This window comes from Eupeodes corollae, chromosome 1 (genome assembly GCF_945859685.1).
Source record: "Eupeodes corollae chromosome 1, idEupCoro1.1, whole genome shotgun sequence".
In the NCBI taxonomy this organism is placed as follows: Eukaryota; Metazoa; Arthropoda; class Insecta; order Diptera; family Syrphidae; genus Eupeodes; species Eupeodes corollae.
In genome coordinates, this window is record NC_079147.1 from 3,673,237 (window position 1) to 3,700,447 (window position 27,211).

General features: G+C 30.7%; 1 protein-coding gene across 1 annotated transcript in view; it reads left to right on the forward strand.

Moving 5' to 3' along the window:
- The first annotated feature begins 14,760 nt into the window (after positions 1-14,760).
- LOC129942429 (acyl-CoA Delta-9 desaturase-like) overlaps positions 14,761-27,211 on the forward strand; it is a 61,200-nt gene continuing 48,749 nt past the window's right edge. The window contains exon 1 of the mRNA XM_056051354.1: positions 14,761-15,016. The gene's annotated coding sequence lies outside the window, so the exon portion shown is untranslated. The remainder of the gene's footprint in view (positions 15,017-27,211) is intronic.

Genomic DNA, 27,211 nt, shown 5'->3' on the forward strand with positions numbered 1-27,211 from the left:
GTGAAAAATATTAATTTCAAAAGTAATTTATATTAACGATAAGTAATATCGTAAATGAACTTTAATCTTCGACCTACAGACTATAGATAGATAGATTTTGATTAGATTGTTTTGTTTTTATTTTTAATTTCGATAATCGAAAATATTTTTATTAACTGATGTCTGGTTTATTTTTGGCATTTTAAATATTGATTGAATAAACAAAACTGAAACAAATTTAAACAAGGAATTTAATTTATAGAATTTTAGCAACATTGATTGCCATATAAATGAAATATTGACAAATTGAATTGACAAATCCTTCAAGAGTATTTCTTGTCAGAAAAGTTGATTTTATTAGCCGTTCGGATTAGGCATACAAACCGTTGGTCCCCTACATCCCTGACATGGCTCGCGCTCAGGAATTATTGAGATTTGTAAGTCACTAGACCCTAGTTCTCTACAGACGCCATCAATTTTGTTGTCAAAATAATTTAAATTGTTCGAGTTTTTAAGTTTTCAAAATATAGAAATAAACTTCAATGTTAGAGTTACATTGTTATTATTTCTTTCGAGTTTTCTAATGTACAATGCACGTTATTTAATGTATTTCATTGAATACATGTCCATAAACATAATTTGAAAGAAGTTTTTGACGTTGAAGTGGATTTCAAATCTAGGAAGTCATTAAAATATAGTTCACCTTGGGCTAAGTCAAATGGGACTCAAATTCAAATTAAGTACATATAGTCTTAATATTTTGTTAACAAGTTGTTTTATCTTGACATTTTCCTTTATAAATCAACACTCTCTTATTTTTAAAACTATTTATATTTTTGAAAATCTTTGAAATCTGTAACACAAAATTGTCAAATTTCCAGACGGCACGGTCAAGGCCATAATCCAACGTTTTGTTTTTGAAAACCGTGTGAAAAATAAGGGAAGAAATGCCCCGAACAAAATATTTACTGCGTCAGATGAAATATACATTGTGCGCAAAGTGAAGCTAAACCCCAAGTTGTAGGCACCAAAACTGACTAGTGAGCTGGAAAACGAGCTCGGAAAGTCTTGCTTTCCCGAAACCATAAGATGCATTTTGAGGAATAACGAGTTTAATGGAAGTTTTGCTCGAAAAAAGCCTTTCATTAACAAGAAAAACCGAGATAGTCGTTTAACACATTAAAAAGGATGCTAGCTTTTGTGACCAAGTTATATTTGCGGACGAATCAAAGTTCAACATTTTCGGATCCGACGGGCGATCTTATGTCTGGCGCAAACCAAATACAAAGCTCCAGGACAAAAATCTCAGAGCAACTGTGAAGCATGGAGGTGGTCATGTTATGATTTGGGCCTGCATGTCAGCAGCCGCAGTTGGGAAGCTGGAGTTAATCGAAAACCAACTAGAGTACAATGGATAAAATAGTGTACCTCAATATCCTCCAAAAAATTTGCTCCGAAGTGCAGAACAATTAGGCATAAGAAACTCGTTTCGGTTTTATCAAGACAACGACCCGAAACATACTTCAGGAATTGTCTAAACATGGCTGATTTATAACTGTCCCCACGTCATTAAACCCACAGCACAGTCTCCGGATTAGAATGTTATGGACCTGTGGTCCATTTTGGATACAAACATTCGAAAACGACACATTTCAAACAAAAATTACCTCAAAACTGCATTGACTGAAGAACGGCCAAGAATCACTCCAGAAACAACAAAAAAATTGGTGGATTCTTATCAAAATCGGCTTAAGGCAGTATTAGAAGAAAAGAGTGGACATACAAAATATTAAAACTAACATTAATTTGCGTAATCTTTTTTTATTAAGTGTTTATTTAAAATGGGTCAAAGAAGCTATGACGCTGAATAATTGATTTAATTTTGTTATGGAATTTTAATTTTAGTAAAATAAATGAAGAGATTTGTTTACGTTATTAACTCACTGGACATTTCTGCGTTTTTATTTTTCTGATACCTTTCAGTTTCAAGCCACTTTTGAATGTGTCGTTTTTTTTTTGCTGTTTTTATTTGAAGAATTTTCGTTTCCATGACTTTGGGAGCACAATATTATCTTTTCTTAAAGTTAAAATTAATAAATAGTGGTATTGTGGGCTACCAGGAAAGTTTAATGCTAATCGGCTGCCAAAATATACCACAATATCACAACACTTCCCCTGATTACAAAATGTATGTAAAAGACGCTTTGGTTGCAGCCTTTTGCTGCTGCATTTTTCAACTTAAAACCCTGACAACTTTTTTTAAAATACAAGGTCAAAAATATAGTTACATGTTGAAAAAAAGTTACGAAATGTTCAATCAATGTTTTGGACATTAAGATGGATCGATGATAAAATTGTTAAACTAAAATGGTTTAACAGAATTCTGGCCCCAGAAACCATTGAAGATTTCTTTGTAAACGAAAATGAAAATGAAACACATTTGGCTTTTTTCTTTTTAAGTTCAAAGCAGAGCTCGAACTGTCAACAAAATAATTGTGTTTCTTTTTGAGCTCTGATCGTTCAGAGCTTCAAACTCGTGTTCCTTATTTAGTTTTTCTAGAACATGTTCAGAGCGGGCTCTGTGAGCTCAGAATTAATTAACAGAGTAAACGGAGTAAAATGCTGATCAAAAACAATTTAATGTTTGAAAGCAGAGAAATTAAAAAAAAAAAGAGGCTGGAATGCGACCAACACTGATGACTTTCCATCCCGTCTGTCGATTTGTCTTGCTTAAAAGTTTGTCTATATGTATTCGTATCAATTTTTACTTAATTTGCGTACTATTTTTTGTAGATTTTATTTTTTATGAAAAAACGGACTGTTGGATTTTTAAATAAAAATTACTGAATATCGAAAACAATATTTTCTGTGAAATAAAATAAGTTTGAAGCCAATATTTTTAATTTTTGAAAAGATATTTGAGTCGAAAATCAATTTTTACCAACTTTTATACAATTTTGTTTAGATTTTTATTTTTTTGTAAAAAAAACAGCCAATTCGATTTTTCTCAAAATTTGTCTGAATGTTGAAAACAATATTTCTTTTAAAATAAAATAAGTTTGAAGCCTAAATTTAAAGGTTTTGACAAGATATTTGAATCGATATTCAATTTTTCCCAACTTTGAGTAATGTTTTTTTTTAGGTTTTAATTTCTTATAAAAAAAAACTGTCAGTTCGATTTTTCCCATATTTTATCAGATGTCAAAAATATTATTCTTCGTTGCACAAAATCGTTTTGGAGATAATATCATATTTTAGTCGTAAAATTTTGGAGGTGACAAATTTTTTATTCAGTTTTATTGATTTATAAAAAAAACCGTTATATTGATTTTTTTCAAAAAATATACCTGTTTGGTATCACGTTACAATATATTATATAAAATTTAATTCAAGTCTCTAGCGTCATTGGTTCGTGAGATATTTAGGGTTAAATAAAATGTTCACCTTTTTTTAAAATACTTTGGTAAAAAAAAACTACCCACGCAATTTTCTTGAGAGCCCATTCTGCATCTTTCTGCCTTATTATCTGTAGAACAAAATTTATTTGAAATCGATATCTCTTCTGGTTCTTAAGCTATGGATGACAAACAAATGTCGCGAACGTACGGACGTACGAACGTACGTACACACGCACAGACATCTTTCTAAAAATCTTTTATTTCGACTCTAGGGAAAACGTCGAGAAATGTAAAAATTTTCAATTTGACAAATCGTCAAAACAATAAAAAAGGTGAAAGAGGCTGGTCGCTCTAGTGCAGAAGGAAAGATAATCTAGAAAAAATAATTGCATACAGCATTTTTATGAATCAAATTTATTTCAGGGGTCAAATATACCAACGTTTTTTTAAATTAATTTAATGAAAGAAAATTTTGAACGCCTTCAAGGAGACGACATTTTAAATCATGACAGTTTAGTGCTCAAGTTGTTTCATAATTAAATCCGAGAGCTCTGAATCTGAACATACTCTGCTCAGAAATCTGCTCTAATCTTCTCTGTTTGCTCAGACTCTACTTAGTGCTCAGCTCTGAACTAAAAAAGAAAAACACCAATTAATAGCGAAGACATGACTTCGAATTCTTCATCCGATGAATCAGATGCTGAATGATATTAAGATTTTAAGTTAAAAATTAATTTAAAAAAGCGTAAAATGCGTTATTATTCAATGCAACACGAGTAATATAAATCAATAAAACTCAATATTGCTAATGTTAAAACCATTTTTTGTCTAACTTTTTAAAATTCAACAAACCTGCAGAAGGCAGGTATATTAAAAGTCAGGCTTTTTAAAGACTAAATAAACAAATCTTTTACCTTTTGTCATATAAAATAGACACACGTTTGGAGTTTTTAAATAGATTTTTAATTTTAAAGCACAGAATTGCATTCGAGTGCAAATTACATTAACATACATAAGTGGCAGCAAGTTCAATGGCATAAAGTTAATGCTCTGCAATAAACGAAAATATAAAAGTAGATATCCAAAGGTAAATTGTGACTAATAGGCTCAACAAACTTTTCAAATAAATAATGTATTTGAAAATTGTTTTGCATTTCAATCAAAGGAGTGAATTTATGTTAATGTTGTATTTCGGAATTCAGACATTTTAGTAAAAATAATACATGAATTACTATTTGTACCCGGCAAAACACTTAAAATTATGAAATTTCCCACTCTTACATGTAATGGTTAAGTTTTTCTTAACATCTCTAGTAATTTAGCTACAAATTCAAACTTTCTTCGACAGACATTCTATTAACAATGTACCCAATTGAATGAAATGAATCAGCAACAAAAATACTAAAATAAATTATTTATGTACATTTATTAACACTTTATACTTGTCCATATAATTTACATTGTGACTAAAAATGCATTGGAAGAGCGTCTGACTTTAAAACGAAAAAGAAAACTTGCCTAACCTGACCATTTGTCATCAAACTTAATTGAATGTCTATCTTGCGATTCATTGTACATCATACGTATTAAAAATATGAACAGCAATAAATAAATAGAATGTATACGCACGAATGTTGTTATTACACAAAGTATGATCATTGTTGTTTGATAACAATTCCATTGTCAAGGTCAAGGCCGTCGTGATGTCAATAGAAAAATATATGTTCTATTTTAAAGAGCAAAACAACGTCAAGAAATAGTGTTGCCGGGTTATTGCTTTCTTTTTTTTAATTTTATTCTTAATATTCCTAAAGTACCCGTGTTTTTTTGGCATTCTACAAATAGTATAGTAGAAAATTCCTGTGGTGTTTGTTCTATCTAGCTAATTGTTATTATTCTACTTTGTAAATAATTGTTTTATATTCGATTCTCTACTTTTTGACATTATTCAATTTTGTATTAATTAGTATTATTCGACTTTTTGATTTAATTAAATTAACATCTTATAGTTTTAGTTTGTTTAATAGTTCTTTGTTTTCTTTAAATATACAATTATTTGACGACGAGAGAAAAAAAATAGACTCCAAGCAATTGCATCAAATTTTACAAGCTTTCCAGGATCAACAGAAGGTGATAACTGGCCTTGTTGCACAGTTGCAAATACCTTCAGGTCATTCAAATATTCAATCTTTTGAAAATTACAACGCCGAAAAAGAAAATTTTTTTAAATTATCTAGAACGTTTTGAAAATTATTGCAGCATAAAAAACGTTGCAGACGAAGCACAACTGCTATGCGTTTCTATTGGTTCGCAACATTACAATAACCTAGCTGTAAAGAACCTAAATCTTAAGGACCTAATCGAAAACTTCAAAAAGATGCTAATTCCAAAGATGAATGTGGTGGTTTTTCAACATTACTTTCATAATGTTTTTCAAAAGTACAATCAAAATATAACTGATTTTATATCCTCGCTACGAAAAAACATTGTTGAAAGTGAATTCAACGTGACATGTGAATGCCAAAAATCTGTCAATTTATTCATGGTTTGAGATATGATTGGCTACGCGAACAGGTTTTACAGTCTGAAAAGATTACATTCGATGAAATTCTACTCAAAGCAACGGCTTTTGAAGCTTCAAAAATCGAAAGCAAGGAACTGCGACAAATTTCAAGAATTTCCAGCTCACACACTGACATCAATACAATTTTTAACTCAAGAAGCAAGACAACTGCAAAGAGTCATTCGAATTCCATGTGTTCTTCAAACAACAGCCAAAAGTCATACGGCTATTCCAGTTCAAAACATCAATTTATCAACTACAAGAACCTGGGTATACAAAACTGCTGCTTAAGATGTGGACGAAACAATAGCAAAGTTTCCTTTTGCAAGTTCAACAAATCACAACTCAAGTGTAACTCTTTCAATACTTTTATCTTAAAATAAAAATTCTAGCAAACATTGTACAAATGCCGTTAATGTCCAAGATTGTGCCGACGAATTAATTGAAGACGGAATAGTGGATTTATTCGAAATCAATAATTGCGACAAATACCTCATTGATGTGACTCTCAACAATAAGACTCAAAAATTCGAAGTAGATTTAGGTGGAAAATACTCACTCCTAGCCAAAAATGATTTTCGACATCTTAATTTAAACCTTCCTTTGACCAAATCCCAAATTGATCATACTCAGGAAATATTATCAAACCATTAGGAAAGCTTTCGCTAAATGTTGCTTACGGAGGAAAAGAGATGATTGGTGAGTTACATATTGTCCATGATGGTCAGATGCTCTTCTAGAAATCGAATGGATTAAAGGTCTAGGTATCGAACTCAAGACAATTGATTCAAATATGTTAAACCCGTCAACCGTGTTTCAAATTCACCTAAACAACTCAATCGATGACATTCTCAAACCATTTTCTGCAATATTTGAAGAAAAAGTCGGTTGTGTTTCAGATTTCCAAGTTTCTCTTCAACTCAGAGATGGTGCTAAACCAATTTTTACTAGAGAAAGAAACGTGCCCTTAGTTTTACGAGAACGAGTCGACAAAGAACTTAATTCACTTGAAGAAGATGGAATGGTTTCTGCAAGTGACTGGGGTTCTCTTCTGGTGATACCGAAACCTGATGGTGTAGTACGTCTCTGTGGGGACTACAAGTGTGGCGTTAATGAACGATTAGTACAAGCTAACCAATAATTTCGACGAATTCGACTCTCAATATTTTTGCAAGTTAGACCTGTACAAAGCTTACCTACATTTGAAAGTCGACGAAGAAAGTAGAACAATTCAAACCATATCAACACGAATCAAACTATCCACTTGCACTTCATAAGAAACATCGAAACACCATTTGCATTTTAGAAAGTGCTGTCATACTTAATCATTTTTAAATCTTCTCGTGCGTAGGAAACACCAAAAAGATTTATTTAATCTAAACTGAGGTAACCCTTTAGTGGAAACATAGCAAAACTTTATTATCATTTCTATTGTTTTCTATTTCAAAATAAGCCCAGTTAGTCCATTTGCATTAACAAAGCTAAATAATATCAACAGTGACAGATTGATTTTTTTTCGCCAATGGAAAACACATGATTCCAAATGCACAACTACTCAACAAACACAACCATCGAGATACAAATGCAAAATCAATCGTACCAACATTTGAAAAGGAAATCACATAAGATCCATTCAAGTCTCGTATAAATGTCGAAAACAAATTCGTAGTAAGATTTTACTTTAACTTTTATCAGTAGTATTCATACTACGGATATTGTTTTTGTTATTTGTGTAAAATCCTACTATACTACTACATTTCGATATTTGCGATTTTCAAGTGATTTGAATTCGACCAGAGTTTGTGAACCCAATTTCATTCGATTTTCAATTAAGATTTCGATTTCATTTCACTCGATTTTGGAATGTTAGCTGTTTGTCTTTTGAATTATTTATGTAAAAGCAAAATTGGAAAACTGCAATTAAAGTTTTAATTAAGTCTAGAAACATTATGTGTGCTCTTAAAACAAATTAAGTTAAAACGTATTTTCTATTAAAAATCATGTTTTAAAGTGGTAGCGGAAGCGAATTGGTGGCATAGTAGATACAAATTACTTTTTTTAATTATACAGCTCTTGAAAAGTTCAATTTTCCACAAATGGCTTTAAAATAAACTTGTAGGCAACACAATTTAAAATGACGTACGTTGATTCATTCCGTTCAAATTTAACTTTTTTGTCAAAATAGGGACTATACGCATAGTCCAAAATGTCTCCGTACAGCAAACTTATTTTAGGCTTATTTTGTAAAAAGTACTAGAAATAAATGTTATCACCAAAGTGGTTATATTGAAAAAAAAAGTTAGTGTCCACCTTGACCTTTGTACCAAATTTTTAAATATTGTGATTGTGATTTTTAAAACCTGTTTTTAATATATTATATTGTTATAATAAATATTTAATCTCAGAATCAACAACAAGAAAGCTGCTGTACTGAGACTTTTTGGACTATGTGTAGATTTGGTGTTGTTTTGTAAAAAGTACAAAAGTATCGTAAAGTTTCAGATGTTTCCACTTACCAAACCTTTTAAGTTTCAGTATATTTTTATTTAAGGCTTTGAGCATGCATTAACCATCAAGTTAAAGTAAGAAACTTTAATTTATCGCAGTTGGAAACACTGAAATGCAGTTAAAGTTGTTATAGTTAATTTCAAGGGTCGTAGTTTTCCTTTACACTGAACCTAGGGTAGATACAACAATAATTATCTTTAAATGAATCGCATCGCCTGACATATACCGGATTTAATTCGGATTAGAAAATGACCCTTTGAACTACTGTGCGTGCACTTAGAAAAGGTTCGCTTTTAGTTAATTGAGCTTCATTTGAACAGTGCGCAAATGTCTAAATGGAGATAAGAAAATTAATGCATTATGCAAAATAATTAGCCAACAAAATAATATGTGCTTGCAATAATGGAGACAGTGAAGTCAGTATTTAGATTTAAATTGTATTCACAGTGGTTATCGATATTCAAGTTATAGATTTTTTGATTGAATTTTTCACGTTTATTTTGATTTATTTATTAAATTATGTAAAATCATAAAATTGCTACTCTAACTTTTAGTATTTGCTAAGTTTTTGAACTTTCTAATTGATAAGTCCATTCGTCATGTTTTCTATTCTTTTTTGAACATTTGTTAACCAAGGTTGTTATGTTGTTGGAGAGGTTCAGACTATACATGGGATTTGAAAGTAAGACAAGTTTGTAGTATTTGGCTGGCCAGCTGGAAAAAAAATCCCTTGCAATTAAGGCAACTTATGGCTGAAACACAAACACGCTTCGAGGTTGCTTTGAATGACATTTTTAAAATGGCACTTTTGTCACTAACAGCTGTTATTTTTTCTCAAAAGTTAGTTTTTATTTTTCTTGCAGTAAAAAGTATGAATTTTCAAATCGAAAAAAATAAATTTATCGCAGTAGTAGTTAACACTGCCCATAATAACCGATGGGAATCCCTCTAAAAGCAAATGTATTTTGTTTCTTGACTTTTTTACAGCTTTTGAGCTGACAGACAATAGAAATGTTTAGCAGATTTTAACTAGAGCTTCCGATTGGAGTCACAACGCAACATTAAGTTATTTCCTTACGTTTGTCAAATGAAACGTGAGGTCGAAGCTTCATTGTGATATAGCATGTATTGAATTCCTATGGCTGTGTGTTTGTGTTTCAGCCATTAATTGGAAAGTTAGTGAAACTCTCCCTAATTATCAAGTAAAATCTATCTATGTCAAAATGACAGTTGATCATGTTTGTTCATACAATTGCAAGCTGAACTTTATTACTCTTTTTATTTATTTAGGTTCTGCACCATTCCATTTAATATTTTGCAAAAAAGGGTTCCTTTACAAACTGAAAAACAAATAACTAAAATATCTTTACAATACAAACTATAAATCGTGATGGACTTGTACCTTGCCTTCAAAGTGTTTTGTAGACCATAATGTATTTGGTACAATGAACTGAAGGTAAAGGTTAGTGCAGTAAAATTCTGAGACTTTGAAATTAAGTTGTAGCAAATTGTTAGGAGATAGTAAGATGTTAAATTATTTAAAATTAGGTAAATCATCTTTTAGGATTGGGAAATTGCTAAAAATGGTCTCAAAATTTTACTAAATCGTTTAAATCGTTGTTTTCTCCCAAGCCAAAAAACAAGCAATAGCCTGTCTGACAGTTTAAAACTTGCATTGTAACTATTAGAAACTTCAACAAGGCGATGAAGTGATATCATATTGTTACAAATAGTAACAATTTTGATATGGAGGAACAACAATAACTTACACCTGTCATGACCCTAGAAATTGACATAAATGACAAAAACGGACAGTGTCCTTCTCCACTTAAGTCTACGTTCGTAGGGGTCATGACCTCCCCTAGGAGATAATTTGTTTGCTTTTTCATAGGAATTCTCTTCAATTCAAATCTAATCGTTTTGCGTTAAATAATATGACCCCCATTATATTTTGAATTATTTATTTTTTGTATATGAAAACAACTTTTTACTGAAGAATGGACCAGGAACATAATATGAATCGCATATTCTTGACCAATTGACGATCCAGGGGGGGGGGGGGGTCATATGAGCCAAAAAGCTTATACAGTTAAGTTGTATAAGTAAAGATTTATTAGTAATTTAACGACATTCACCCAAAAGTGGTTTGCTGTCAAAAACAACTCAAGTTTTGATTTTCGCTCAATTTAGAACGCGAAAAAACTTTAGTCATGCTATAAATTATTTTTTCTTAAACTAGCCTTAAATTTTTATATTACATTTGTTTGACACACATAAATAGTGATTATTGACGTGATTTTTACTGCGACATATAGGAACTATATAGCAAGTTTTGCATTAGTAAACAATTTCAAACTAGAGTTTTTAATCAAATATGACATTACGAAGAAGTCGAAAAAAGTGGGTACCTCGATTCCTTCCTTCCGTCTGTCTGTCTTTCCTGGCCCCTAAAGTCCAAACAATTGTGTTAATTGAAATTAAAATTTTCAATTTATTAATGTAAGGAGTTTTTACCATTTTATTAATAAAAAAATAACAGAAGTCCTACACAATTTTTTTGGTTCAAACATGTGATTTTTCTAAAACTTTCTCTTTCTACAAGAAAAACATATTTTCGTATTGCTCCAGAAGGGTACCCCTCAAAAAAATCTTTATTTTGTTTTTAAGTTTTCTCAAGAACTAATGGAACAATTTAAAAATTCTTCTTTTTCTGTGCAAGCTCTCGGCAATGATCAAATTGATGAAGATTTTTTATGATCAAAAATGTATTTTTTTATTTTTAATAAAATACTAATTTTGTTTACAAAACTCAATATCTCAGATAGGGACAACATTTTTTACGATATTTAAATGTTCATATATTTATCAGCTCTTAATTAAGTGCTTATAAAAAAACTATTTTTAAGACAAAATTTAAAATGATCTTCGAAAAATATAAGTTAATCTAGATTTTTTGACAAATAAAATGGAATTTAAATTTTTGAGAAGAACTTATTTTGGATGCACATTATTAAATCTTAAAATAAAGGCAAACCAAACCTTTTTGTCTCTACAATTTTTAAGTTTTGTTGACGCCTTTATAAGATCCAAATACGAGTAAGCAGATTGACAACGATAGTAATAAGAGACTCCCGGAAATTGAGTTAAAAAAAAACTACGTCAAAAAGAGCCCGACATTTTAACATATCAGATCCTCTCTCTTTTTTTTTTTAATTTTTTCAGCGTTCTTCGCATTAATAGAAATGAAAACAAGAAAAGTGTGTTTTGTTTTTGAAAAAATGCAACGTTTCAAAACAATTTCCTATATTTCTGCGCGAAATGCACCAAAATCCATCTAAGCTATTGTATTTCAGCTCTTAAATATGGCATATTTAGACAACTGTTCAAATCTTGGAATGCTTTCGTATGAGTCATCCAAATTAAATAGTTAGACCATAACTTGCAGGACAACAGTGTTCTAAATAATTTGATAATCAAGCAATTATAAAATTTTATTAGGATCCTTTACAAAACATTAAAGAACATTTTTAAGCGGTGAGTAAGAACTCATCTAAGTGTGTGACTCCCCCCTGATGAGAAGTCTGGATCCGCCCTTGATATATGCATATTTTTTTAAAGCATAAAGTACATATTTTTGAAATAAAAATAAAAATTCTGGCTTAAAGTTTTATAATCGCTGTTTTTCGGCCCAAAAAGTTAGTGCAAGAAAATATAAGAATTTCAAAATTGAAAAAAGGGTAACTTTGGAGCCCTGAATCTTTACTTCTTCTGAACAAAAATTGCTCAAATTTTCAAAAATCATGGACCAACTTAACTGTATCTAATAAAAAGTTCATACTAACACTTTCATTTTTTTGATTTTTCCGCATTTAAACAACTGTGCGACCTAAGTTGGACTCGAGTTTTGAATACCAAAATCAAATAGGTACTTACAGTGCCAGTCAAAATAATAGCAGTGTAACCTCCCTATTAATATATTCTAGTACGATGCAATATATGAACAATTATTTACATTCTTTAACTACTTTTTTTGGTACTAGAACATTTTGTCTTCCATTTCCGGAAAAAAAAATTCCATGACATAACGGTTTTTTCCCAAATGTTACTCGAATGCTCCTAAAGTGTATATTTAGCAAGCTTATATTATTTTTATATTGTTTTTTGATCCTGTTTAAATTATAATTATCTCAAGTTTCAAGGTAAGCTTTCAATGCCTCATTCTATTATCATATTTATACTCAGATACACTTACAGTATGGGCCGTAGTAAACACTGCACTCCGGAGAAACGCCGAATCATTCGCCAACTTCTTTTTGAAGGAAAAACTTATACGGAAATCCAAAACTCTCTTCAAATCTCGGCAAAAATGATTTCGAATGCAAAAAATATAAAGAACAACCTGAAACCCGCGGCAGGAAAAAAGTTTTATCTCCGAAATCGATAAGGAGAATTGTAAGATGATCGAAAGCCTTACTCTACTTGCCTGCTACTGAGATAAAAAAAGAATTAAATTTGAATGCAAGTGTAGGAACATTTAGAAGAATTTTAAGAAGAAATAATCTCAATTCCAGAAGCCCCAGAAAAGTTCCACTTTTGACAAAAAAAACACATTGCCAAAAGAATTCAGTTTGCCAATACCCATGTTCATAGGCCCCTTCAGGATTGGCGAAATATCTTATGGACGGATGAAAGCAAAATCGTTTTGTATGGCATCCCTGGTTCTCGTAAATATGTGCGACGCCCAACAAATGCTGAATACGTGCCTAGGTATACGCGTAAAACCGTTAAACATGGTGGCTCTAGCATTATGGTATGGGGTTCCTTCTCATACCACGGTGTAGATCCCATATACCGAATAAATGTTGTGATGGATCAGCATGTTTACGTTGACATTCTTCAGGGAACCATGCAGAGGAGGAAAAGCCAATCAGATGGGTCTTTCACCAAGACAATGACCCGAAGCACACCAGCAAAAAAGCTAAGGAGTGGTCTCGGGTCAATAATATTTCTGTTTTAAATTGGCCTCCCCAATCACCTGACCTCAACCCAATAGAGAACCTTTGGGCAGTTGTTAAAAAAAATGGTTGCAGCATCAAAACCGACCAACAAGAATCAGCTTTGGATAACAGTTGAGACTCCATGGAAAAGTATCCCATTGGAGAGATGTCAGGCTTTGGTTGATTCTATGAAGCGACGATGTGACCCCGTTATAAGCAATAAGGGGTCTACAACCAAACATTAATAAATTTTCTTGAAATTTTTATCAACATTTTATTAATTTCCTTAATTTTTGTGAATACTGCTATTTTTTTGACCGGAGCAAATCTTTACCTTGAAGGTAAAATTTTTTTTATTTTTATTTATTTGATAAAATCCAAACTTTTCTTGTCATAACCTGGATTAAAATTAATGTAGCTTAATAAATATAAATATTTATAGCGATTAAAAATCATTAGGTATTTATTAGGTTCAATTTTGTCAGTATTCCCTTCTTACTGCTATTATTTTTACCGCAGCTGTAAGTTTTTGATAGCCAAATATGTGTTCTAGTAAGGGTTCGAACATATGAGAGCTTTAAATTGACAACATCGAATATTTGACCATTTCATAAGAAATCATAACTAAAAAACACTAAAGTTTTAAACAATGTTGCAGAAATTAACAATACTTTTTTTCCCGCATTAATTCATTAGCTGATCCGTTTTAAGATTAAATAAATAAATCCAAGGTACATATGAACGTACAATGTACAAAATTACAAATAAAATATGTTTATGAGGATCTTTTTTATTTATTTTTTTGTTTAATGCGTTAAACGACAATAAATGAAACAAAAACAAATCTGATGCCGTCCATGGCCTCTAAATTAATAAAATTTATAATGTTTATGTATCTCTTCTATCTATGAAAATGAAGTGACGAGAAATTGCAATATTTTTCTTCTTGTTTTTCCTCCACTTAATAAGCTTTCTAATTTCTGTCAATGGAAATGGAATTGATGTAATTTTCTAAAACGCTTTTTTCTCTCTTGAAATCTTGCAGATTTAAAAAAACTCTCTTAATTTAATTTCTGTAGAAAAAAAGCACATCGAAATGTTGTTGTTATTGTTTTATGGTTTTGTGAGAAGTGAAGTGAAAAATTACTTGATTAACTACTTTTTCTCCCTCTTTTTCTTTTTGTACTGTATTTGTTTTTGTATTCGATTCTCTGTTCTGTTCTCTTATTCGAATAACAACAAAAACAACAACGAAAACTCAAAAACAGCTTTATTAGAGATTTCTTAGAAATTCCGCTTTTGCATCGATAGTTAGATCAGTTTGAATTTAAACCGCGACCCGTTTACGTTAACTCTGAACTGTAGGTCCGTGCTGTGTGAGGTGAAACTCAACTCGAAGCCGAAGCAGACTCCGAGAAGAAAAGAAATAAAAATCTTTATTCAAATGGAAATATTTATTCATTTGAAAAATACATTTTTTTTAATTTAAAAAACAAATTTTAAATTTGCATCGTACCTACTGGAAGGAAGGAAGTTTAACCCCCTAAAGGAGAAACGTCATAAGGAAAAGGGTGGGTATTTTCTTTTTGCTTTTTGTTTGTCCTTAAAATATAAATGATTTTTTTTATTTTGTGTACCTATACCTATATATAATATATTGTGCATGAAATCATACGATTAAAAATTCTGGAACAAAATTTGCCAAGGAACATCGCAACGGGAGCAAATTAAAGACTCGCCAAAAAGTGATGATTTGATGACGAAGTCAATGTTTGCATATATACCTCTACGTTCACGGCTCTACGCTCCACCTGCCTTTTAGTTGGACAAGCCATGGAATGGATAGAAATTGACTTTGTTCGCCTTCGCGGTCGTTCGTGGTTTCCTCCTCCAATAATTGCGTTGCGATGGCGATTCCCGAATAAAGAATTGTGCCGCTAAAAAGAACTGTTCTTTCGCAATATTAATAATTATTATGCAATAAGCGTGCAAAAATATTTTGTTGTTGTGCTCGGTTGACCATTATTTTTGGTGTTTTACTTAGAATTTGTTTTACATGAAAAGTGTGAGCAGAAAAGTCAAGGTAAAGGTCAAAGTTAAGATGTCCCAGACTCATAAATTCTTCAGACTGATGAACCTATAGTTGAGTTGGCATACATATTATTCAAATTCAAGTGCGAATGTCATTGAAGCATACATCGTGGTGGAAAAAGTGGGATACACTTTTCGTGCCGATGCCGACTGCGACTGCTATGTATTTGTTAAAATGCCTAATAGAAATAGTGACAGATGTTTTGGCTCATATTCGATGGGATGGGTACCTACCCAACCAACTTTTATTTATATTTTCTCCCCTTGTTGTCCATTTGGTTTGTTTAGCAAAAGTAATGTGATATGTATCTATATAGCACATAAATGGGGAGAGAATTACGTTCTAATTTGTATGTTGAGTCATTTCAATTTATTCTACGTCTTATATTACTTTCTGTGCAACTCGACTTGCTTCGAATTATATTTTCATTGCGAACTTATAACGTTAAGCTATAACTATGGCTATGGGTTCATAAACTTTTTGTTCTTCTCTAGGAAAATTGTTTAATGCAACTTTCCCGGAACGTGACTGCATTGTACCTACGTTCTTTTCCTATACCTACAAAGTAATATGTATCAAGTGAAGTGACGTAGTTTGTCGATTAAGTTGTTGTTGTTGTTTTTGATGTTGTTGTCGGAACCATTTTCAAAGAGAAGTAAAGAAAAACATACGATTACATTTTATTTACCTGTCATCAATATTCTGTTCCAGTTATTTCGCACTATATTTTTTTCTCCTACATAAAGTACAGTACATAGAACCTACAGTGAGTCAAAATCAAACACGTACATCACATACCAAAGTACTACCTGCGTACTTGTAGGTATGGACTAATTACGAAACGCTTTTCTTTTGGTATTTGATAGATTTGTGCAAATAAATAATAAATTTAGCAATTTCAGAGCGAGAAAACATTTAGGTATTTCTATTTTAAATTAATTTTTAATGTTCACTTTTGCACATAAAAAAGACGCAAAAATGGTTGATTTTGACATTTTCGTCTATTTTTTGGTCAGTGCTGACATTATTTATTTTTTTTTTCTGGAGATTTCTTTGATTTTAGTGCCTAAATGCAAAAAGTACTTTGCATATACTGTAAAGTGGGATTACATTAGTCGTGTTTTTTTTGTTGGCATTCTAGTATAGTAGAACATTCCCAAGAAAACGCATCGGCAGTAGCCAGATTTTTGCATTTAAAAATTGGCACAACTGAAAGAAGATATGTCAAAATAATAAAAAAAATAGAAGAAAGTTTTGTGAAAATTAAAATTAACTTTAGTAAATCAAAAAATAACTAAAACTAATAATAGGGTTAATTTTCATGAAGAAATGGAAAGAAAACATCTGGAAATTGAGATTCTATAAAAATAGTTCATTTAACAATTGCAGCTTTGACATAAACTAAAAACTTCAAGAAGGGCGTTTGTTCGTAGACTACTATATTAACATGTGGTATTGAAGCGAGCTTGAAGCTCTTCTCAATTCTGTATAATAACTGAATCAGCGTTACCACTTTACTTCAATTGAAGTAGATCTACTTCTTTTTTTTTCAAATAAATTAAATATCTACTTCCTACTTCGCACCATCATCAAAATATTGAAATCTACTTCATTTTTAAGATCTGTGTTTCTACCTACTTCAATTTTTATAAAAATAGACTGAATTTACTCCTTTTTTCTATTTATCACTTTTACATGTATGTAGTCTCAAAATTTCTAGGGAATTAAAAATCGCTTGAGTATTTTCATTTGCGGTGAGGTTCCGTTTTATCATATATATTTTAGTTCAACCCTTTTGTCATTTTTACTTTCGACATAAAGGACCTGCATAGCAAGTTTTTCATTCGTAAACAAATTCGAATTGATTTTTTTCAAAAACGAACCGATAGATTTTTTTTTAAATTCTTCTAAAATTTGTGTTCTTGTTTGGCTTCTTTCAATACAAAAAAATATATTTGTTTTGCTTCAAAGGGTACCCCAGATAGAACAGTTATTTTGTTTTTAAGTTTTCATAAGAACTAAACTATTATTTTCTGTCAAAAATGTAATTTTTTTTAATTTGATATCTTGAAAATAGGCCATCATTTTTTACAAAATTTAAATGCAGGACGTCTTATAATTAGTTTAAAACTATATACCAAAAATATGTGTATAGGTACTTAAATTCAAAAACGATTTTCAAATACAAATTTAAAAAAATTAAGGGTTTCTTGTAAATCAAATGGCGTTCATAAATATTCTTAAAATACAGAAAATAGTTTTAAACAGATTTTTTTTGATATATGTATGTATAAGCGAGTTCTCTTTTGTTTGCGTTGAGTTGTGCTCTAGTGTCATTTTGGTTTTAATTTTTTGTTTTCAATATGAAAAGATATTTTCAAGTTGTCCAAAACCAAAGGTTTGTTGATGAATTAAAATTGTATTACGAATACAATAACTATTTCTTGTAGAACTCGTCCTTTGCAATCAATTCATCCTAAAGTCATTTCATTTTACCAACACGAGCCCATTCTTTGCGTTTTTATTGCCAAAAACCAAGAATTAATTTAAGAAACGTTACATTAACTATTGAAGGCTTAAATAATTCTAGTTTTTTTTTTTTATTTTTATATTGAAATAATTTAATTTAAAAATATGTAGAATAATACGGAAAAGTTTATTTTTGAAATCTACTTCCATTTTTCTCATTCTACTTCACTTTTTTCCTACCTCCACTTTTTTTTGAGAAGTGGTAACTTTTTTTAGAAAGTGCTGTCAAACTTAATCATTTTTAAATCTTCTTGTGCGGTGGAAACACAAAAAGGTTTATTTTATCTTAACTGAGATAAACCTTTTTCTATTCTTGCAAAATAAGCCCAGTTAGCCCATTTTCATTAACAAAACTAAATAATATCAACAGTAACAGATTTATTTTTTTTCGCCAATGGAAAAAACATGATTCCAAATGCACAACTACTCAACGAACACTGCCATCGAGATACGAATGCAATTTTAATCGTACCAACATTTAAGGACGAAATCACATAAGATCCATTCGAGACTCGTATAAATGCCGAAAACCCATCCGTAGTAAGATTCTACTTAAACATTTATCGGTAGTATTCATACTATTTTGTTTTTGTTATTCGTGTAAAATCCTTGACAGATTTTCCAACAAAACTCTGTTTTTTGCACTATTTTCAGAATCTCTTAAAAGTTGTGCTAAAATAATTTGTATCTTTTGTTTTTCAATGCAGTAAGTTGGAAAAGAATGAAAGGTCTGAAAATCGTTTAAATAATATCTGAAATTCTTTTTTGTTTGTGGTTGAAAAGTGGGACAAAGTCGTCCAAGGGATGGAGTTACTTTGCTATATTTGAAAGTTTTGACTATATTTTCTTTATCTAAAGAGCTGGAGAAAGGTTTATATTTTATTTAAATAGCCCTGATCAAAAGGATCATATCTGCAAAATAAGGAATTCAAATTTCAAGCAACTTTTTTTTAACGTAACAACCTCTTTTTATTCCTTCAAAATCTTTAAAATTAAAGCTTAAAAAAAAAAAATAGTATTAAAAAATTGTTATTTTAGAAAAAATATTCGCCAGTATTTATGGGAAATCCATAGTCCGACAAAGAAAGTAGACAATCCACAAATTTCACCTCTTCTTCTGAACTAAAAACAGGCCGTTTTCCAGGCTTCTTTAAGAGTTCTCCCTTGAGTTTGTTCATGATTGTACTTCTTGGAATTTTATATTTTTCTTCGGCCTTCCAATGAGAAATTTAACCCCTTCTAATTTCTTCTAGACAATATTGGAGCGTTTTGTGCGAGTAGTCGGCATACCGCCTTGTTCCCAGTCTCCTTTTATAATTCCTTAGAATTTCTAGATAAAAAAGTAAACAAATTTCAATAAATATAAACATAAAAATGCAGTAATCGTCAATTGTATGCCAAAATCAAAGCGTTTTTTTCAAAAAAAAAAAATTATAAATAGTATTCATTAACTAAACAAACAAAAGCTTTGCTTAAATTATTGCAAAAACAATATTATAAATAAAAAATCAGTACTAACTTCTTTGAAGTTCACCCAACTGTTGCACGACACCAAATTTTCCACTAAAAAAATCTGACGTATTTTCTGCGTCAAATTCACTCGGAAACTACTTTTTATTAAATGCAGGTACACGGTCCGTTGCAACATGTAACTTACATTGCGGCAGATTCGGTTCTTAGAATGTAACGTACCTGAGCGCGAATGAAAAAAATAACTCTTTTCGTCATTGGCGCAAAGTAACCCTTTCGGGGGCAAAGTAACTCCATCTTACTGTACTCACACTCGCACCAAGCCCCCTCTTAAATATCTAGTTTAGTACGCCCGCCGTACTATTGATTCAACAAAAGCTTGTTTTAAAATCAAAAAACGAATTACAAAAAAAGTAGGATCAAGTCCGAAAAAGAAAATATTTGTTTGTATAACTTAAAGGAGTTTCCCTTAATATTTAAAAAGTATTCTATTCTAAAAAACAGAAAGACATTGTTGCTGCTGTAATGGAAAGTCACCCCGATTTATTAATTTTAAAATGCTAAATTTTGCAAACAAAATTGAATAATCATAACTTGAACAAAATGTAGCAAGACGATCAATGCAATACAATTCAAGTTCATGGAATTACTTCATTACAGAATAATTTAAAAGAACAACAGTTTAACTTCCAAACTTTTTGTCTTTTAAATAATGCATAAGTAACAACAAATACATATTCTTGATTTATTTATTTACTTCATCTGTCGACTTACATCTATCAGGCTCACATTGAATCACTTGACTAAAGTCGATTACATTGGAAATGGAGTTAAACGCAGTATAAGATTTGACTAGTGCCATTACGGGCATAGTTTGTTCTATGATACTCAATAAGTGCATAAATATTAAAAAAAAGAATGGGAGGACATACAATATGGTTCATAAGAACATCTCTAACGAACATTATTAAAAAAATATTTTCTTCTAGATTGAAGATTTATTAGCCCGAGAAGATTACATCGGTCTTTATAAGAAGGAGCAAAATCCCAATCCAGCTTTCCGAAAGCATAACGTGTAAATCTATGACTCTAACTAGATCAGAGTTTGTGATAGAATATTTAAATAAAAATGGATGACGAAGCATGAAAAACGAGAGAACATTACATTTAGAAATATTAATTTGCAATCTATTAATAGCACACCAATTAACAACATTATTAAGATCCTCTTGAAGAAGACTGCAGTCATCTATACTTTTTAAAGACTTAAAAATCTTGAGGTCATCAGCATAAGGCAGACACTTTGAATTCATAATATATAAAGCCAAATCATTTATGAAAAGTAGTAAAAGTATAGGTCCTAAATGACTTCTCTGAGGAACTCCAGATCGGTTTAAGATAACCTTTGACGTTTTGTTACAAATTGCCTTCGTCCAATCAAATGACTGGACAACCATGTGAGCAAAGAAGAGTGAAACCCCATTAATTGTAATTTTCTTATAAGTATTTGATGTTGAACCCTGTCAAAGGCCTTTGCATAGTCACATCTACCTGACAACCATTCTCTAATTCAGTTCTTAAGAAATTAGAAAATAAAGTTAAATTTGTGGTGGTAGATCGACCGGTAAAAAACCCATGTTGCGGTTCGCAAATGTAGTTCTTAACTTCATTATAAATTCTTCGTTTAACAATTGCTTCGAAAAATTTCGGGATCAATGGCAATTTAGATACAGGGCGATAATTAGAAATATTTTGACTTGAAGCTGATTTGAATATTGGCGTTATTAAGGATACTTTTCATGAATCCAAAAATTCCCCAGTTTGTAAAGATTAGTTGAAGATTGAAGTAAGTGCTATTGCCATAAACTCAGAACAAATTTTGAAAAATAAAGGTGGAATGTTTTCAGGACTACAAGCATGGATTTGTTATATTATTTTCACCAAGATATGTTATATTATTTCCCCTATAAATATTACCTTTAAGGCTTGAAGCGTCTAAGTCTTTCACAAAATTTGACCGAAATAAAGAACTGAACATATCACAAATATCATCCTTTTTTTTCGATAACCTATCGTTTTTCTTTGACTATTAAGGAACAACCAGAATGCTTTGAGGTTGGATCTTATATTTGATTCAACTGAGAAAAGATACTGTTTGTAGAAGAATTTTTTTTTAGAATTCATATTCCTTTTTTTGTTCGCAAATATTCCGAACGAATAGATGGATTGAATTTACCTTCTTATATTTTTTATTCATAGCATTCTTTGTCTCTTTGTCTTTTTTATCGGCACATAGTTAACAAATGCAGTGTTAATTGTATTTAAGAGGAAATTAAAGCTTGCAAGTAAGTTGCTATTAAATACAATATTCCATTCTATATGAGAAAAAAATTGATTAATCGCACTACTGCGTAAAGATGTTCAGCTACGCAAAGTTAATAACAATATGAAATTTATATTGACTACAAAAATACATATCATCCTATAGCAATATTAGTGGAAACAATTTTCGAAAAGATGTAGTTCTTGAAGTATTAAGTCATGTTTTGTGATAAATTTAACCGCAAATTAATAATATAATTGGAAGAACTTAACTTTTACGAACATTTTCACGATACTCCAAATAAATTTGTATTGATATTGAATATATTTAAAGCAAGAGAATGACTGATTTTTTAGAGGGAAGTGGCTTTATAAAAGTTAAAGCATGTTAAATTACCTGTCTATTGGTCAACTATCATTTAAAATACATATAAAGTTCAATCTCTTGCTTTGGAAAACTTAAACAATTTTGTTTGCACAGACACAGTGTCCGGGAGTTTATTTCAAATTAAGTGTGCTAGTATCGATGCATTTATCCTACATTCTATATTAAGATTTTTAATAAAATCATTACTTGACTTTAAGTATAAGTGCAACTCTTTTACCTCATTTTACTTTGTAACTTACAAACTATGATTTTAAAAATGTTATTTTGATATTGTATAATTTTTTATATTAACATTGTAATATTGAAGAATTCCCATACGGATTTTTATGTTTCTTTGAGATTTTTGACTGTTTAAAAATGTAAAATAAGGAAAATTAGGACAATTTTGAGAAGCATTCCTGTTATATTACTTGGTTTTAAATTTCATACATAAGACTATAATATGGTATATTGGAGTTTCAAATAAACTCTTAAGCTCATGTATGTCAAAGGTTAAATTAAGGTCAAGGAAACATTGCTTCCAACTTTCGTAAAGCATTCGTTTTGATCATTGTTTATGCACAGCCATTAAACAGTGTGAACTCAGAATTACAAAAAAACAATTGCATTGTTTTTCTGAGGCGTGTGAAAAAACGTATGATGTTTTTTCGAAGCTGGAAGGTTTAATACTTTTATTCTTAACCACCAACAGATTATCGAATGTTAACTTTTCAATTATCATTTTTGTGCATTAAGCCAATTTTCATTAAAATAAAACTTCGTTGGTTTGGACATTAAATAAATTTAGTGGCATTTTTGTTACGTTTTTTATTTTTTTTATTTTACCAAGTGTTAACACGAATATTTTTTTTAAGATGAAATAAGTTTGTAGTCAAACACTCAATTTCATTCAAAATATATTCGGGTCCAAAATCTATTTTTACAGTATTAAAGATATTGTTGTATTTTTCAATTTTTTTATTAAATATTTTAAATCATTTGAAAATAATCGAAACCATATTTTGTCAATGAAAAATTCAAATAAAATTTAGAATTTCCTTTCTAAAAATGTATACGCACAGGTGGATAGATTTGTTCACAATTCCAAAAATGCTCAACAACAGTTTATCTTTGTTTTTTTTTTCAAAATCCTAATTTCCAAAAAAAAAAGTCTTGGATGCGACCCACACTGAAAACTTTTCTTCCCTTCCCGTCTGTCAATATTGCTAAAATTTTAACAAAAGATTAATAACATTTACGTGTGAGATAACAAAATATGAAGCCAATATCTTTCTTTGTTCCCATTATATATATCGAAAACCATTTCTTATGAGTTCTATTGTTATTTTTGTAGGTTTTCTAAAATATGTAATAAAAGTTACCAACAACCTTTTGCATTTTGGTCGAAAATGTTTTATCTTCTTTTGTTTTTCGATAAGACCAAATAGATCACAAGTAAGTAAGTAGTAGAAATTTGTGATCAATTTTATTAACAAGATAATCACTATGCAAAACAATATATTGGCACAAAACGGACACCTTAATATTCCTATTCACAAAATGTTTAATATAATCTTGGTGAACTCTTGATCCAACCAACTCATCAGAAATATACATGTAAGCTTTGTTCTTTATCATGTCATGGATACCTAGAAAATTTGTCCAAAGCTGCCTCTTATAATAGCACATACCCCTTGAAATGACTGGAGGTGGCAAGGTTTTCATAAGATCAAATGCAATTACGGAAATGTCATTACATTACTCTGCTTTTGCCGCATCATCTCTAATGCCATTTCTAGCAGACTCCGCTTTTCTAAGATGCAGTTCATGTTTGATTTCGCTTATTGTACAATTTTGGTGCAGAAATGGAGTATGTGTTTGGAATTGATTCATTTAAAAAAAATGCCATATTTGCCGTACGAAAAATTGCGTGCAAAAACAATATTTCAACAATTTTGTGTAGGTTTATGAACAAATATAAGCTGCGCCACTTCTGCATAGAAAGAAAATTTAATGTTGGTCATGTAAGTGTAATAAACTCAAAATTGAAAAAAATGAGGTTAACGCCACTACTGCTCTCAATGCCTCCTGTAGGCTTAAAAAATGGAAAAAAATGTTCAAATCGAATCAGCTCAAAACATTAATTTTCGAATTTGAAGACCAAATGGTTTGGGCCGTAGGGGCGGGGTCCACTTTTTTCGACTTCTCTACCATCGAAACATCGTGTTTGATTAAATTCTCGGGTTTCGAAAGTTTTACGACTACAATACGAACTTGCCTTATGGTTCCTATATATCGCAAGTAAAAAGTGAACAAAATGAAAAATTACTTTCAAAATACAGGGAAAAAGATCCCGAAATTGATAAACAGCTAATAATACAGAAATGTAATTACTTGCGCACCAATTATAGAAAAGAATTTAAACTAAATTCGGATTCTGGAATATTGAACCGTTTGGGGCGTCTAGCCAATAATATTGTGGAATATTTAGGGGCCGGTTATAACTATCAGTAAAACTCATCAATAAAATTTTTGTTTTTAGTTTTTGAACATGTTACAGATTTATTTCTGGCAAAAGATTGATGCAATACGATGAATCCTATATTCAAGTTTTTTTTTTTTCAAAAAGAAAGAATACATTAAAGTTTTATTTAATTTATAAATCCATTTAATTTTTTTTTGATGATGAACTTTCATTTTACTGTACAGCTGACTGCCAAAAGTAAAAACAAATTACATTTCGTTTTACTGTTGGTATTCCAATTTTTTACTGTAGAAAGCAACAGTCAAAAAATGTCCAGGCGCAAAGCTCGATGTTATGATCGAAAAAAACAACAAATTAATGACGTAAATTTACTGATTGCTATAAATGCTCATCAGTAAAACTTTTCAGATTCCACCTGTTTCAAATTTTACCGATGGATTTTACTGATAGCTATAACCGGCCCCTTACCATAATAATATGGACCGCTTTAGAATCTAACATCAGTTTTTAGCATTTTTTCATAGTATTTTTTAAAAGATTCTTATTTTTTATTGAAAAAAAGTATCACTTGGATTTTTCTAAAACATTTTAATACATGCAGCTGCGGTTAAAATAAAAGCACCATTGCGAATCAAAAAATCTCTTTGAAAAATAAACTTAATTCTAATACATAAAGAATCATTTTGAATGTGTCATAGAGTGAAATAAAGAAAAACACTATATTACAAAAAGAAATAATTTTTTATTTAACAATTTAAGAAAATAGCACCACTGCTTTTTATGCAAATTAAACCTAAAAAATAATAAAAATTCTATTATTTTATAAAAATTATTTGTCTTAAACAAGTGTTCATTTCATTAATATTTAGTTGAATAGCTTTTGTTGGCTTCACATCGCCTGGTCATTGAATTGATCAATCCTTGACACCTTTGGACTGAAATAGTCTCCCAAGACATCTTAACTGCATCCCAGAGTAACTGATTGCTCGTTGGTTTAATTTGGGAGACAGATTTCTTCACGTCAGCCCATACATTTTTAATGGGGTTTAGGTCAGGTGATTGCGCTGGCCATTCCATTACATTAATTATGTTGTCCGCAAACCATTTTTGGGCTTTTCTGCTTCTACGTTTGGGGTCCTGTTGGAAGACCCACAAAAGCGGCAATTCCTCCTCAGTATAAGGGAGCATAACATTTGGAGAATGTCAACATAAACATGTTGATCCATAACTGTCTTTATCCAATGCATGGGCCCAACTCCATTGTATGAAAAAGATGCCCATACAATTATGCTTGCTCCCCCATGCTTCACAACTTTGGTTGTGAATTTGGGGTTATATTCGGCTTTCGCGGGTCTTAGCACATAGGAACGAGACCCCTTTTACTCTCGTCCGACCATAAAATGTTGCGCCATTTTTCAGTTGGCCAATTTAAATGCTTTTTAGCAAAATTTAAACGAGATGAAAAAGGGACTTTTCGTGAACTGCATGCCTTAAATTGTTTTCCCTCAGTCTAAGTCGAACAGTTTCCAGGTTTTCGTCCACGTGTTTCACCTTTGGGAGCATATATTATTGCGTTGCTTATCATTTCGTTGGAGCACCCCACTAAACGCCGAACTTCACTGTAGGATTTACCTTCTAGAATAAGTTTTTGAATGAAAGCTCGTTTCTCGTCTGTGCAGTGTTTTCCCCGACCCATTTGTTTTTTTTTTTTAAATAAATTTTGATTTTGAAAGACAATCAAAATTTGATATTTAATAGCCTTACCTTGAAAAATAATAATGAAGAAAGTATTTTTCTTGCGGAAACTCCATCGGTGCTATTTTTTGTACCAACAAAAAAACAAATTTTTCGTCAATATGGTCCCATACACTTCAAGCAATAATATATTTCGGTAAAGACCATAAATATTTTGCTTGAATTTTGTTTGTATGCTTAAAATAAAACTTTGACTAGTAAGTTTTCTTTTTTTTATCTACAACAATATTAAAGGCAAGATCTTTAATTGTTACTTCGATATTCGAGTCGAAAATCAATTTTTTCAACTTTAAGCAGTTTTCTGTTTAGGTTTTTATTTTTGTTAAAAAAACATCAATTTTTCTCAAAATTTTCTTTGTCGCATACAATTGTTTTGGACGTACAACCATTTTTTGTTCGCAAAATATTCTAAATGACAAATATTTTTCTTTTCAGTTTTTGGAATATATACCCATTTTATATCACGACACAATGTATAATATAACATTTAATTGAAGCCCCTTCCGTTATTGGTTCTATCTATATTTGGCAAACCACAACCAAATTTTTCACTTATTTTAAAATAGTATGTTAAAAAAGCACGAACCGGAATCGTTTAAACGCCCTTTCCGCACATCTTGATATTATTATCCGTAAGACAAAATTTATTTGAAGCAGATATTTTCATTCGTTCTTGAAATATGGAAGACAAAGAAATGTATTCCATGCGTAGGAACCTTGCAAGACAAATTTCGTCGAGTTAGAAA